A 14,984-nucleotide genomic window follows, 5' to 3' on the forward strand; every position below is an offset into this window, starting at 1 on the left:
AATGAAGTGAAACTCAAACTAGTCAAATAGTCAGTGTTGTTCCTTCTGCTTGCATCTATGAAAGTTTACTGAGCACCTGTTATCCACCGGCACACAGCAAGTTTTAGATGTCCAAAGATGATTAAGACCTGGCCCACACAAAGAGTTCACACTCTAAACACAGAGACAGAGGCATGGGCAAAAATGTGACAATGCAGCCCCAGCTGAGTGGGGTCACGAGTATCTGGCCTGAGCTGATTGTGAAAGAATGAATAATCCAGAGGAAAGGCATGGACAATCTATTCCAGGGAGAAAGATCAGCATACGCAAGAGCCAGGCTCAAAGAACCCCAGGTGATACAGTGTGAACAGCAAGCAAACAGAGTTGCTGGATTGTGAAGCCAAAGACTAGAGTGGAGCATGAGAACAGGTTGGCGAGGGAAGTGAGAGCCAGGTCACAGAGGAATTTCTGCACTGTGTTTTTGATCTTGGACTTCACCTTGCAAAGCAATGGAGAGCCACCAGTTTTCAACAACAGAAACATGGCCAGCTCTCAATCTTAAAGAAAGAAACTGTATGGCTGAGAAGACAATGAAATGGAGACTAGGTGCCCCACAAATGCCATGATCAAGGAAAGAGATGACAAGGCCTTGAACTAGGACAGCAGCAAGTAGGAATGGAGAGATGGGGTGATATACAGTATCAAAGATTTTTAAAAACCTCTGTGGAGCAGTGACTGAAGGGGTCAAAAGTAGATGAAATTGGCTCTCAAGATTCTCTAAGTAAATGCTTGTCCCATGTCCAAAAAGCTTCTTCTCATATAGGTTCTCCTTTAAACCCAGGATGGGCCTTATTCATGGTTCCAGAATTGAGATGCAGTAACCAAATTCAGCCTTGGGCATATGAGCATACTGCTGCGTGCCATATGAAAACTCCGAGGAGAGAGTCTAGCTTCTATGTACTCTACCATGCAGAACTCACACAAAAACAGTTTCCTGCTATAAGTCTAAGTTAAAATACACAAAAGCCTGGAATGAAAGAATACTGTGGTGAATATGTACTGTGATGGTTGACTGGCATCTGGATGCCCAGATAGCTGATAAAACATGACTTCTAAGTGTGTCTGTGAGAGTATTTCTGGAGATTATCATGTGAATCAATAGACTAAGGAAAGAAGATGTCTCTCTCCAATGCAGTGGGCATCATCCAAACCACTGAAAGTCCGACTAGAACAGAAAAGCCCAGAAAGGGTGAATTTTCTCTCTTTGTTTAAGTTGGGACATTCATCTTCTCCTGCCCTTGGCTATCAAAGCTTCTGGTTCTTGGGACTTCAGAATCCATCCAGGACTTAAACCATCACCACCATCCCGCACCCCCTGACCTACTCTTCTCAGGCCTTCAGGCTTGGAATGACTTACACCACCAGCTTTCCTGGTTCTCTAGCTTGTAGACAGCAGATTGGGGGATGTCTCAGCCTACATAATTGTGCTAGCCAATTCCTATAATAAATCTGCTCTTATATATGTATCTATATATATCCTATCAGTTCTGTTTCTCTGGAGAACCCTAACTAATATACTGAGGACAAACTATGTATATTTTATATATATTTATGTTATATTTTACATAATTACTATATTTAGATTAGACTCATTTATGTTTTTATATTTTAAAGAATGTAAAAAGACACTTCTCAACTCATTTTATGAGCCAGCTATACCTTGATAACAAACCTGACAAGGACATTACACTAACGGAAAATTACAGGTACATTTCATTTATACACATTGTAAAAATTATCAAAACACGCAGTAATATATATGTAAATAATACATCATAACCAAGTTGGGCTTAGATCAGATTGGTTTAACATTGAAAAACCTTTGAATGATTCACCACACTAACAGAATAAAGGAAAATGTTATATGAATATTCTATAAATAAGAGAATACTTAATTTATGACAAAATTATCACTTCAGAGTACTGGGGGAAGAAAGTGTTTTCTATTAATGGAGTCAGATAAGTGGATATCATGGAGGAAAAAACAAACTTGATCCCAATCTCACACCACATACAAAAATCAGTGCCATGTGGATTATAGACATAACTGTAAAAGGTAAAACAATAAAGCTCCAGAAGATAATATAAAAGAATATTTCCATGCCCTTGACATAAGCAAAGTTCTCTCAAATAGGACATAGATAGCACTAACTATAAAGGAAAATATTGGTAAATTAGACCACACTAAAATTAAAATCTTCTGTTCATCCAAAGATACCATAGAGTGAAAATTCAAGCCCTAAGTAATATATGATATTCACAATATATCCAAGCAAAAAAGGATCATATCCAGAATATAGAACTATCTCTTACAAATCAGAAGGAAAAGATAAAGAATACAATAGAAAAATTAACAAGCCACTTGAAAAGCCCATTCACAAAATAGCCAATCAACCAACATACATGAAAAGATGCTCTACTTATTAGTCATCCGGGAAATCAAAATAAAATCACAGTGAGATTCAACTACGTGCCACCAGAATGACCGAAACCAACAAACTCGAGAACGCCGAATGTGAGCAGCACGTGCAGCAGCGTGACTCTCACCTACTGCTGCTGGGAGTACAAGCTGATATGACCCCTTGGGAAAACTATCGAAGTGGAGCACAGTCATGCGGTATAGGATGTGCTCACTCAGTGATGTATCAAGTCGCGTGGGTCTGCTCTTTGCAACCTTCCACACGTGGAACCCCAATAAAGCTTGTAGACAAGTTTTTCAACGTTGATTTCCACTTCTTAGGTGAAGTAAATGGAGGGACTAATGCAGAATACTTTATAGAATAACTTTATTAAACTCAGTCTGTGGTTTGCTCTTACCTCCACTCAGTCTGCTCCCCTGATATCAGTTACAGAGAAAAAAATAGGAAGAACCATGCGTAATTATAGATCGGCTGGCCTAGGAAGAAGAGAATGTCTTCCCTTTGAGGAAAAACAAACAAAATGGGGACCCTTTGCAGTTTAGATAAGAGGTGAGTAATGTGTGAGGAGAAAAAAAAAAGTTAAAGGTCCAACGTACAAAATAATGACAACAATGAAGGGCCCCCTGGAGATGCGAATAGTTCTAGCCTTATTATATAAAGTGGGATTAAAAGGTAACAAATTCAGGCTAGCTACAAGGAAATGCTTTCTTATGAAGTGTATAATTAACCTGTAGCCAGCGGTTTAGTAAAATCCAACTCCTCCCTCCAAAAAAAAAAAAAAGATTAGCTATTTTTAGCGGCCAAACTAGTATCTGCAGTTACACTGACTAATATTGTATTACAAAGACTCCCCTGCTTCCAGGCAAAAACTGATAGCCAGCTGGGGTCAGGAAGAAATTTTTCCCTTTGGTGTAGTGTTTCGCAGCTCCGTTATCTAATATGGAAGCATCGGCCGGGCTGAGCAGTATTTGCACCTCCAGTTCACAGCACCTGGCTTTGGGACCCGGGAAGCTGCACTGAAATGGGCCATTGTTTCAGTCCTGGATGACAACACAACACCTGTAGGCCTGTATTTAGGCAACACCTTGTATTTCCAAAAGGTAAACACAATGAGTATCATCAAAATCGTTCCTAACACTACTGTTTGTGCATCAACAATCTATAAATATATGGGAGAGTTCAATATATGTGTGACATAAACAGAGCAGGTTGCCTACACAGAGGTGATTCAAAAGACAGCTCTATCATTTTGCAGCTTGGATTTCAATTGTTGCATTTTTAGGTATGAAAAACTCAGATATTATTCATCAAAGTGATTGTCCTGCGCACTTGTATACCTTATATAATTTATTTTTCAGGGCTTTTTACTTCAAAGAAATCACTAGCTAATGACATTTTAGACTTCAGAAATTTTTCTGATAGCACACTGGAATTCCCTTAGGCACAGGATTGTGAATAAGTGGATTTTTTAAAAGATCATTAACAGATATTACAAACCAATTCAAACTGAGCATTTTCTTTGCAAATTACTTTAACTTTTACAGCCATTGGAAGCAAAAAAAAAAAGACAGTGAGTGATTTAATTTACTTAACCTGTCTACAAATTGCAGCTTTGTGCTCCATCGGCGATTGCATTTCCAACCAAAACATATCTCTAACTGTCTCTAATAGAGATATTTTTCTAAATTATCACACTCCATGAGTGATATTTCAAAAGGTAGTAATGTTTATTTTTTTTATTGAGCAAGTTGCCCTGGAATTGAGAATGTTTATTTTATTGATATGTTTAAAGCAAAAACAGAGCCCTGCACTGTCTATATCTGTTGCTTAATTAAACTCTCAGGTAATTAGCAGGTTCATCATTTCCTGAGCAAGTGGACGGTGGAGCTTGGGTGGTAGATTGGGATGGGGAGGGGGCTCTTTTATTTAATAATCAAATCATAGTTTCTGGGCTAAAGAGCTAATATTTGGGGTAAGAGTCACCTTTATTCCCCCACGTACATCAGGCCTCATTCTTATTTGCATCAATACCCCGTTGTGTATGTTTTCCATTCAAAGAGCTCCCCGTGACTTCAAAGAGAGTCGCCTGCGAGGACCGGCTGCGTGGGAGTCCTGGAACGCTCCAGAACAGGCCCAGATCCTGGGGAAACCATGCCAAGACTAGCTCACGCTGGAGCCCCCAAACCATATCACAAAATTAAACGGTCTCCCCTGCCTATGCCATCCCACAGAGCACGTGGGATACGTCCCCAGGCTTGCCAAGCGCAGCGCTGGCTTCTCAGGCTACTACTTATAAATATTTGATGAGTGGCACTCCATTTATAAGAAAATATGTTAATAAGAATATTCTTTGAAATCGGAGTCCAATGCAGGCTTTCAAAAGGCTCGTTGTTTGAGGTACTACAGGTTTGCTTTTTTCCCCTCTTTAAAGTGCAAGGTCAACTTACCACAAACCAAACAAAGGAATCTAACATCCTTTCGGATGTCGCATCAACAAAAAATGAGTAGGGTTCTACTCTAAAGGATGTTCTATTTTTGGAAGGAGTCATTAAATTACTGAGGATAAAAGAACATAGAAACTAATGTTTCTTGAGGGTCCCTTGTGGGCCAGATATTTTAATTCTCCTCTTTTAATCCCCACCAATATATCATGAAGCAGATTATATTACCCCATTTTAAAAAGGGAGAAATGGGCCTCACAGAGATCATGCAAATTGTCTGTTCCAACGTCCCACAACAGTAAGTGCAGAGCGGGTCTGAAATCCAGATCTATCAACCCTGAAGCCCATGTTTGTTTTTCTACCTCACACTAACTCCCAGGTATCTGCCAATTTCAAGTGTCAAGTTCACATCTGGCGGCAGCTGCCACTTTTCAGAAGAGCTAGAACTCAAAGATGACGGGTTCCTTCAATCCAAGCTCAGTCAGGGAATACTGTATTCCACATGCTGATGATTAAATTGCAAAAGTGTCGTTTTGCCCAAAAGAGTTCCCAGGGGGACCCTGCCAGGAAACAGAATCCAAGGCAGCTGGAGATCTGCCCTAACTAGTCTGAATGCCACGTGTGTGCCCCAAAATGCCAATGCCCTCCTGAACCTCTGACAACAAAGGTTCTAGTGATTCTAGTGACCACAGCAGACACCCTGGCACACAAGTTCAAGGAGGAGTAGCATGATGGGCAAAGACTCCAGAATGACGGAGGACCCAAATGCTAATCCTCAAACAGGTGACACATCCAAAATCATCATGGCCCCATGCTATTAAGTGTTGAGATGAGAGGAGAAAGTTAAACCTTCCATTGATCTCCTTGGGCCTCTCCCCAACCTCAAGAGTTGGGAGCCCTGATGAGGTGTAGGAGGTGGCTATTGGATGGTCACAGACTGAAATTAGGGGCCCAGTCCCTGTCTACCTGGTGAGCAGACACCAGCCAGGGTTCCTGGGTGCCCCACAGTGCCACCAGGGGCTGCCCATGACCACCGGTGAGCTCCTTCCTGTTCCCATAGACTACGACAGCAAGAGCCCCTGGGGCCACCAGAGGGAACCTAAGCAGCTCCGTGTGCCATGGCCACCCTTTGCCCTGGCCTCACAGAAAGGTCACTGGAACAGAGGCACTCTTCCTGAGACAGCTCACAGGGGCACGGGGTCTTTTTCCACTTCTCGGAGACTGTTCCTCATCGGCACTTTGGAGACAGTAGTACTTCCTGCTCAGCCCAGCATGCGGGCTGATGCTAGAGATGGGACGAGACCCCGTTTGTGAAAGCACCTCACACAATTCATGCTGCGGGGACTGTGTCTCGTTAACTTTTCCTTTAACTTCAGGCACATTTCTCAACATCAGACATTTTACTGTGTTTCCACCACTCTGGCTTGGTCTTTTAGCAAAAATAAATCTAAATGGGAGTGATGTTTCAGGTGATAGAAGTCAAAACCAAAGTTCAAAAATAAAATAGGTGTTTTCCACGCATGGAACATCAATTTTTATAAATTGTGCACTCACTCAACAAATCTTTACACACGCCGAGTTGAGGCTTTGTTTCTGCATTATGATGTTGGATTTCTACGCCCACTTTACCTGGCCTTTGCACTTAGGATAAAATCAAACTCCTAAATATGAACCACATCGGAGGCAGAGCAGGACCTGATGATGCCTCCTGGCCTCTCAAACCTCATCCTGACCAACTTCTCCACGCTCACTGCTCTTCATATACCCTTGGAGGAGGCTGCGCTGTGGTCCCACCTCCAGGGTCCCCCGGCTGGTTATTCACCTGCTGGCCCCATCTCTTCATTCTTGATTCTGCTCAGACGTCCCCTCCTCAGAAAGACCATCCACATCCTCTACACCCAAAATGGTCCAGCCCTGATCTTCCTTCTCCTGTTGGTTCCCTTCAGAGCAGTCATTATCATGTGTGACACTCCCTCTGCTTGGTCCCTTATGTGCCATCTATCTCCCCAACTCAACGGTAGCCTCTGGAAAGTCAGAGGTCAACTCAGTCCCGTTCCCCAACTTTGTCCCAGGCCTCAGCACAGTGCCTGGCATGTGAAAGACACAGGAAACACTGATGCCTTAAAGTGGTTCTACCTGCTGTAAAATAAAATAAAACCCCAGTCAGATACTTTGTTGCATCGGCCACAGTGGCAGCCCTGGAACTGAAGAACAGTTCTCATTTTTCCTCCTCCACCAAGCTCGAGTGCTTTCCCATGCAATTAATCCGTACTTCTTCCCTGAGGGACAGCGATGCACACCTGTTCTGGAAGGAAGGCCTGAGTTTACTCCTAGCCTGAGAAATGTCTTACCCGTTGGCTAAGGTCCTGCCTGTCAAGGAGGCACGGCTTCCACCCTGTCATCTAAGTGTGAGATGGTGATGAACTCAGTGCCCTTCAGAGCCCAGGTGTGACTCTCAGGTGCTTCCTGGGGCTCCTCTATCTGAGTGAGCCCAGGCTCCAGTGACAGCCCAGAACTTCAGCTCCTGTTGCCGAATGAATTCCCATCGTGCTGCAGAGTGGACAGGCACAGGCCACACTCACTGCACAGACACCTTTTTAGTCATAAAATGTGTTTCTTTATTGGATCTTTTTAAAAATAGAGAGAAAATATATACTAGTTGTAACAAGCAAAACATCACTTAAAGTTGTGAATAAAAGCAAAGATAATTCTTTCTCTCTGTCCCACCTCATTACCGTGCCTATATTTATGTTACTTATATAATTATATCATGTAATATATACACAATATATAGAATATATTTATATCTAATAAACTTAGATGTAATGACACATTTGTATATAATTATATGTAATTTTACATATGTGGGATTATCTACATTCCGGGAAAATTTTAGGGCGTCATTTTATCTTTATTTGATTACACCTATCTATGTATTTTGCTTGCCTTTCTCAGGTATAGTTACTCCAGGGACTTACTGGAAAGCACAGGTGTGCTCTGGCCAGAAGACCACTTGAGTGCAATGGTCCCGGTTTCCTTTTCTGTTCTTGGTCACACTTGCCTTGGTCACACTGATCTTTAGTGAAGTCACACTTGGTCTTTAGTGAATCAGCACTGCTGGTGTTTTCTCAGTTGCTGGTGTGGGGACATCTGAGGAGCTGCCCTGCCCACTCCCACCCCACCCCCAGCCCCCAGCCCACAGACCACCCCTGGGCACTGGCTCTGTTTTCCCTTCACTCCTTGGCCCTCTTGTTTCCTTCTGTTTTTAACTGGCTCACATTTCGAGCTGACAGCTCCTGTATTATTTCTGACCTTATCTATTTCTGGTGACCTTCTCAAAATAACAAATCTCTAGGCCAAGGCTTCGTTCCCTTTCTCCACAGGTGTCTCTCTCTGTCTTTCCTCTTCAAAGCTTACCCAAGTCTTCTCTCAAGCCTTCTCTCAGTACCCATTTACTCAGCCCAAGTGACTATTCCTAATGACCCTCACTCTACCAGGATGCAAATATAATCAACACAGTTGTGTATAGTAGGTTTCAAACATATACAAATAGGTTGTTTCAATTCATTCTTACAATAGCCTTATAAAATAGAAAAGAGTGAGTGCATTGGCCCCCAGAATAGATAGATCTTAAAAGACATTAGAAAGCAATTTGCAAAGACATTAAAATGGCCACATGAAAAAACACTCGATTTCACTATTAATAAAAGAAATGCAAAGATAAGAACATTATATATGTTCTGCCTGTGAATTAGCGATATTTAAAAGAATGATAATACTGACCGTTCAGCAAAGGAGGAGCATGAAAGTACACGGGATTATTTCAGGCAGAAGTACATATTGGTGGCACCTTTCTGACTGATAATTCGCCGCCGGATAGCGAATTAGAAAACCATGGGATCACGTAATTAATTCTTCTTATAGAAATTTATCCCAAAGAGGTAAACAAAGCCAGGTAGAAAGTTTAAGCTACAAGGATGTTTTAAATGTGACTGATTAAATTGAAGTCACTCAATAAAATGCTCTGAAAACACTAAAAGTAATAATGGGAAAGAATACATAAAATCGCACAAAACTTTCTGATATAGGTTGGGAAAAAGTTACACAATAATACATACCAAGTCCCATATAACAATAGATTTGCATATAGATATAAATATCACATACCCCAAAATATCAAAAATGTCAAGAAACATTATCTCTAAGTGATGGCATTAAGGATGATTTTATTTTCTTAATACCTGCTCATTACTATTTTCTAAATTATTTTCAATAACCACATATTTTGTAAGGAGAAAAACAAGAAAATGATAACATTTAAAAAATTGCCTTTGTCTCAATGGAACCAATTCTACATTTGGTTCTTTCAGCCACTCATTCTTTCAACAAATATTTATCGAAATTCCACTATATACAAAGCATTCTGCAAAGTGATAAAATACAGTGATTAAACTTTTCTAAAATTAAAGAAAAAGAAGTGACTTCTACCTGAAGAAGGTATTCTTAGTAAATGGGAGAAATCCCATGGGTGTTGCTGGTCTCAACAGTGAATGCCACCAAGCACAACTAGGCATTCACTGGGCATTGCTCTTCCCTAAAGCCAAGAAATGGCCCAAAGAGGATGTCAACGCATTCGCATCCAGTCACTCTTGGGTGGGATTTAGCCTCGGAACTGGACCCGGATCTGAAAAAGTGGTTCCTGAGAGTGGACAATGGAGAGAAAGCATAGAGTGAGATTTACCCATGCCCTTAAAGCTCGCAGCTATTGCGTCTCCTGCCAGCTTGAGACAAATGGCTGGAGTGTCCTGGCTGTGGGAGAAATGGTCCCATGGGCTACATGACTACAGATGTTCCCCGGGAGGCCCAAAATGATTTATCTTTTGAATAAGTGATTAGTAAAAATGCAACAAAATTCCCCTAAAGTGTCCAGCTGAGCCTGCCTCTTGAATACATATCCAGCCTCCTACTGTTCCTGGACGATAGTCCCCTTTAACTGGCATGACCGGAAACTCCCACACACATCAGAGCTGGTTTTCCCAGCGTGGAAGCCACCCCCTGGGAAGTGTGACACTCATATAGTCGGGCAAGAAGTCTTTTCAGCCTGTGGAGCACCATTTTGCAACCCTGTGGGATCACTGTCATATTCTAAGTTAACGCATCTGCTTTGAGTTGATTTTTCCCCACGATTTTTTATCCCCCAGAATTTGTGTTGATTCTTCCCCAGAAGGCCACTTGTGACCAGTGTTCATATGCAGGCCCGGCTGGGGTTCAGAGTGGGATCACGGGGAAGTGAACCAGCCCTCCTGGGGACTGAACTCGTGACCTCATTAGCACAGGGTTCCAATCAACTGAGCCACCAGGCACGTACCTCATTTAAGGCACTGAAGTGATAATTTGCTAAATGTTAATTCTTAGATTAACTACAGATGAGTAGAGTTCCTAGGGGGAAAAATGAGAGAGGTTTGTTAATTCTTAAAAGGAAATTTAGGTTATCAGTAGATGGCCCCTTTGGTTTCTTTTAAGACATAATTCCAGCATCTGAAGATGATACTCATCAGGGTCTATACTGCCATGATTTTTTTAACAATATCCTGATCGGTAGACTTTCAAAGAAAAAGCAAATGGTGTCACTTCTGCATTTGCAAAACACTGCACAATGATTTTCATACAGATTTTTCCGTAGTTTCTATTTCAAAATCGACCACATAGTTTAGGCGGCATCATGAAGAACGATTTCCATATCTGAGGCAAAGGTGATCCTCTTAGAGTGGGCAGAGGTTTTCAACCAAACCTCATGACCTCTCCCTGTCCCCAGAACCTTAATTTCTGTGGAGAGAGACCCTCCATCCTGGGGGAAGGGACCCCGCCCCAACCCACAGACCTGGCTCAAGGCATACTGTAACCCATCCCACTCCACCCTCTTACTTTATCCTCAGCCATGCTGGGGGACCCAGTTTTACAAATAGCAAATATGGTTTGGAACAAAGTTTTGACACCGACTTGGTATCCTGTGCTCATATTATATTTCTATGAATATTCTACCGGCTTTTCAACTGTGCAGAACAGTTTCCGCTCTGAGGCTACATTTAGCATGCAGGCCATTTCAACTTCAGTTGCTCCCACCCTGACAGCGATCTTTGAAACTGATATGGCCCTGAAAGAAGCCAGAATAACTTTTTAAAAATATTAATAATGGGCTAGGTTCCCAGTCTTTGTAATCTTGTGGAAGAACCTCTGGGAGAAAGCACACTGGGAATTGAGTGCGTGCCCACGCTTTTCCATGGAACAGGCTGCTTGAAATGCATAGTTATTTTGCAGGGGAATTTCTATGAAGCAGAAGAGGATGGGAATCTGGCCTTGCGTTTTCACTTATTGCCTTCTGCCCTGGGAGTGTGAAGACCACCTTTAAGTACCCAGATCTCTGCCTGTTATAAGAGAAACCCCAAAACATCCAATGGAGAGAACCAACCTGACATCTCAGGAGCAACCCAGTTCTGCCACTTGCCAGTGAGGGGCCTGTGCAAAATTTAGGTACCTTCTTTGAGTTGTCAATTTCCTCACCTGTAAAATGTAAAACAGTAACTGTCTCTGCATCCCATGAAATAACTGACAGAAAATTCTTTAGTCTGTTGCCTGGAACATAGTAACTACTCATTGAAACTTAGCTATTGTAGCTTCTGATCTGAGAAAAACATGGCTACCTCAGGGGAATGAATACATCTGCATTCCAGTTTTCCTTTAATTTATAAATCTAAAATAAAATTTAGTCCTGCAGTTGTACACCCATGATGAAGACACTGATGATTAAACTGACCACACCAAGCTTAAACAATGTACTCTGATTGAAATAGCTAAGAGGTAGCAGTCTAAAATGGACGTAGCTAGCCTTGATTTTTAAATAATGCCTTTAAAAACATTTTCTTATGAAATACATTACAAAATGGCATAAGAAATTTTCCAAACTGGCATGATCAAAATATATGATCTTCAAATCATAATTCTCTATAACATACCAAAATTTTAGTCAACCTAAAGATTCTCAGGAATTTCAAATTCTGAATCTATAAAAAAAACACCAATTCAAATAAAATCAAATCAAATAAAAATAAGTATATTTCTATCTGAAAACACAATTGGAGACAACCCCATTTTTATTAAAGGAACATACTTACAAGTATTTAGTAAGCTATAATTTAAAACTTTTACTCAACTTCAAGTTGACAGTGAGGAACTAAATAAATAAAAACTAAACTGTTGAATTGTACCTAAGAGTTGTGGGCTCGATTCGCTACTTTAATCTCCAGTGGGGAATATTAGTTCAATAAAATAAACATTTTTAATTTCCTCTCTGCGTTTCCTCAAACCACGCAGATGCACTTATCTATGGCTCACTTAAAAGATTTGTGAAGCGGCCCCTGACTTATTTAAAAGAGGATGTTTGATTTTCTTATGAAAATGAAGGAATGAATGTTGAGTGCTCGTTGTTTTAATGCACTGAGCCCTTAATCACTTCCAGTTCTGCTTCATCAGAAAAGTAGTACTCTTGGGGGATTTTTGGTCACTAAATATTGTCTTTCATTTTGAGATATTTATTTCTTCCAGAAAATGATACTGTATATTTCCCCTAATGATGAAGGATGAAAGATAGAGAAAATTCCATTTGGTGATTATGGAACCACGAAGAAGTAAACTGATTCAGAAAACAAAGCCCCAAAAGAAAAATAAAACTTATTATGTGAGGTGGAAGCATGGAATTCTTGGCAAATATCCAATTGGAGCCAGGATTGGTAATTTAATAACATCCTTGTTTTGTTAATATTTGCAGGGGGCAGGGGCGGGGTGGGTAAAGCTCTAGGGCTTTAGCTTTGGGCTTTAGCTTTCTTCTCTCCACGATTACCTCAGCAGCAAGGGGCTTTAAAGACACAAACGCCTGCAGGCTCCGCAAAGGGCTATTGAAACTACACAGGCCATGGGTGAGGGTCCAAGATGTCATCTGCCCACATAAGCCAAAGGTTATGACAAAACCTTGATCTCCACAGCTCAGTGGGCAGTGAAAATCACTTCCAGAAAAAGCCCACTCTGAACACTGTCCCCAGAGTCCTGGAGCATCACACCCAAATCAGAGCGGACAGGGGAATTCATGAACGGAGACCTGCTGATTGCAATGATTCTACCAAATCATTCTGATCCCCTGGGTAACAGTGCTACTTCACTTTGGACTGGGCCTTCCCCCTGCTAGTTACTAAGCAGAGTTTGGCAGGAAAAATCACCCTGGTTTGGTGATCCTGGCCACACCCATGCATTCAAAGGGATACTCTAAGCGGCATACGAGGTAGAGAGCTAAAGGGTACGCTGCAATAAGGAACAGCCCCTTTCTGGGAACTGAAGATCATGGAATATGCCGGGGTTTTGGGGTTTTTTTTTTCTTTTAGCTTTAGTTCTCTTTCAAGTTTTAAGGAGAGAAAGCAACACAGGACGAAAAACTGAAATGGAAAAAAAAAGGATACTAAATCGATGTTTAAAAATCAATAGTATTCCTATACTCTAATGATGAATTTTTAAGAAAAGAAATGATTTTTTTTTTCCTTTTGCAACCACAACAAAAAGAATAAAACACCTAGGAATAAACCGACGAAACACATGAAGGACCTATATACACTGAGAACTATAAGACACTATTAAAAGAAATTGAAGAAGACACAAAGAAATAAAAAGATATTCTATGTTCTTGAATTGGAAGAATCAACATAGTTAAAATGACCTTATCACCTAAGGTATTATACAGATTTAACGCAATCCCCATCAAAATACCATTGGCTTTTTTTTTTTTTTAAGAAATTGAACAAAAAAAATCATCAGATTTGTATGGAAGCACAAAAGACCCCAAATAGCTAAAGCCATCTTGAGGAAAAAGAACAAGGCTGGAGGTATCACACTGCCTGACTTCAAATTATACTACAAAGGGACAATAATAAAGGTATTGGCAGAAAAATAGACACACAGTGCAGTGGAACAAAACTGAGAGTCCAGAAGTAAACCCCCATATATATGTGCAAATAATTTTTAACAAAGGAACCAAAAACATGCAATGGAGAAAGGAAAGCCTCTTCAACAAATGGTGCTGGGAAAACTGAGAAGCCACCTGCAAAAGAATGAAACTAGACTGGTGTCTATCACCACACACTGAAATTAACTCAAAATGGATCAAAAACCTGAATAGAAAACCTGAAACAATAAATTGCATAGAAGAAAACACAGATACTAAACACATGGACCTTGGACTTAGAGAGAATTTTATGATTTGGGCCTCAAAAGCAAAGGAAGTAAAAGCAAAAATAAATGAATGACTATATCAAACTAAAAAAGCTTCAGCACAGCAAAAGAAACTGTCAACAAGGCAAACAGGCAACCATCCTAATGGGAGAATATATTTGCAAATGACACCTCTGATAAGGGCCTGATATCTAAAATATACAATGAACTCATACAACCCAACAACAACAATAAAAGCAAATAATCCAATTAAAAAATGGGCAGAGGACCTGAACAGACACTTCCCCCAAGAAGACATACAAATGGCCAACAGACATGGGAAAAGATGCTCGACTTCACTAGCTATTAGGGAAATGCAAATCAAAACTACAATGAGATACCACCTCACACCTGTTAGAATGGCTGTCATCAATAGGAAGTAATAACAAGTGTTGGAGAGGTTGTGAGGAAAAAGGAATCCTCATACACAGCTGGTAGGACTGAAAATTGGTACAACCACTATGGAAAACAGTATGGAGTTTCCTCAAAAAACTAAGAATTACCATATAATCTAGCAATCCCTCTTCTGGGTATTTACACACAAAAAAACTGAAAACATTTATCAGCAAAGATATAGGCACACCAATGTTCACAGTAGCATTCTTCATGGCATCCAAGAAATGGAAGCAACCAAAGTATTCTATGAGATGATTGTGGTACAAATATATATTGGAATATAACTCAGCCATAAGAAAAGATGAAATATTGTCATTTGCGACGACATGGATAGATCTCGTGATAATCATGCTAAGCGAAATAAGTCAGACAGAAA

At 40.7% G+C, this 14,984-nt stretch overlaps 1 long non-coding RNA gene across 2 annotated transcripts in view; it reads right to left on the bottom strand.

The window, feature by feature from the left end:
* LOC120584459 (uncharacterized) overlaps positions 1-14,984 on the bottom strand; it is a 70,677-nt gene that overhangs the window by 28,224 nt on the left and 27,469 nt on the right. The window contains exons 2-3 of one of the 2 annotated variants that reach the window (XR_005648040.1): positions 11,370-11,461; positions 8,119-10,339 (exon numbers count right to left, since the gene is read on the bottom strand). The exons of the other annotated variant lie outside the window; for it this stretch is intronic. This is a non-coding gene — a long non-coding RNA (uncharacterized LOC120584459). Of the gene's footprint in view, positions 1-8,118; positions 10,340-11,369; positions 11,462-14,984 lie in introns of those variants that run through there. 2 annotated transcript variants of the gene reach the window in all.

The sequence above is a fragment of the Pteropus medius genome, unplaced genomic scaffold, assembly GCF_902729225.1.
Source record: "Pteropus medius unplaced genomic scaffold, Ma_sr-lr_union100, whole genome shotgun sequence".
Classification (NCBI taxonomy): Eukaryota; Metazoa; Chordata; class Mammalia; order Chiroptera; family Pteropodidae; genus Pteropus; species Pteropus medius.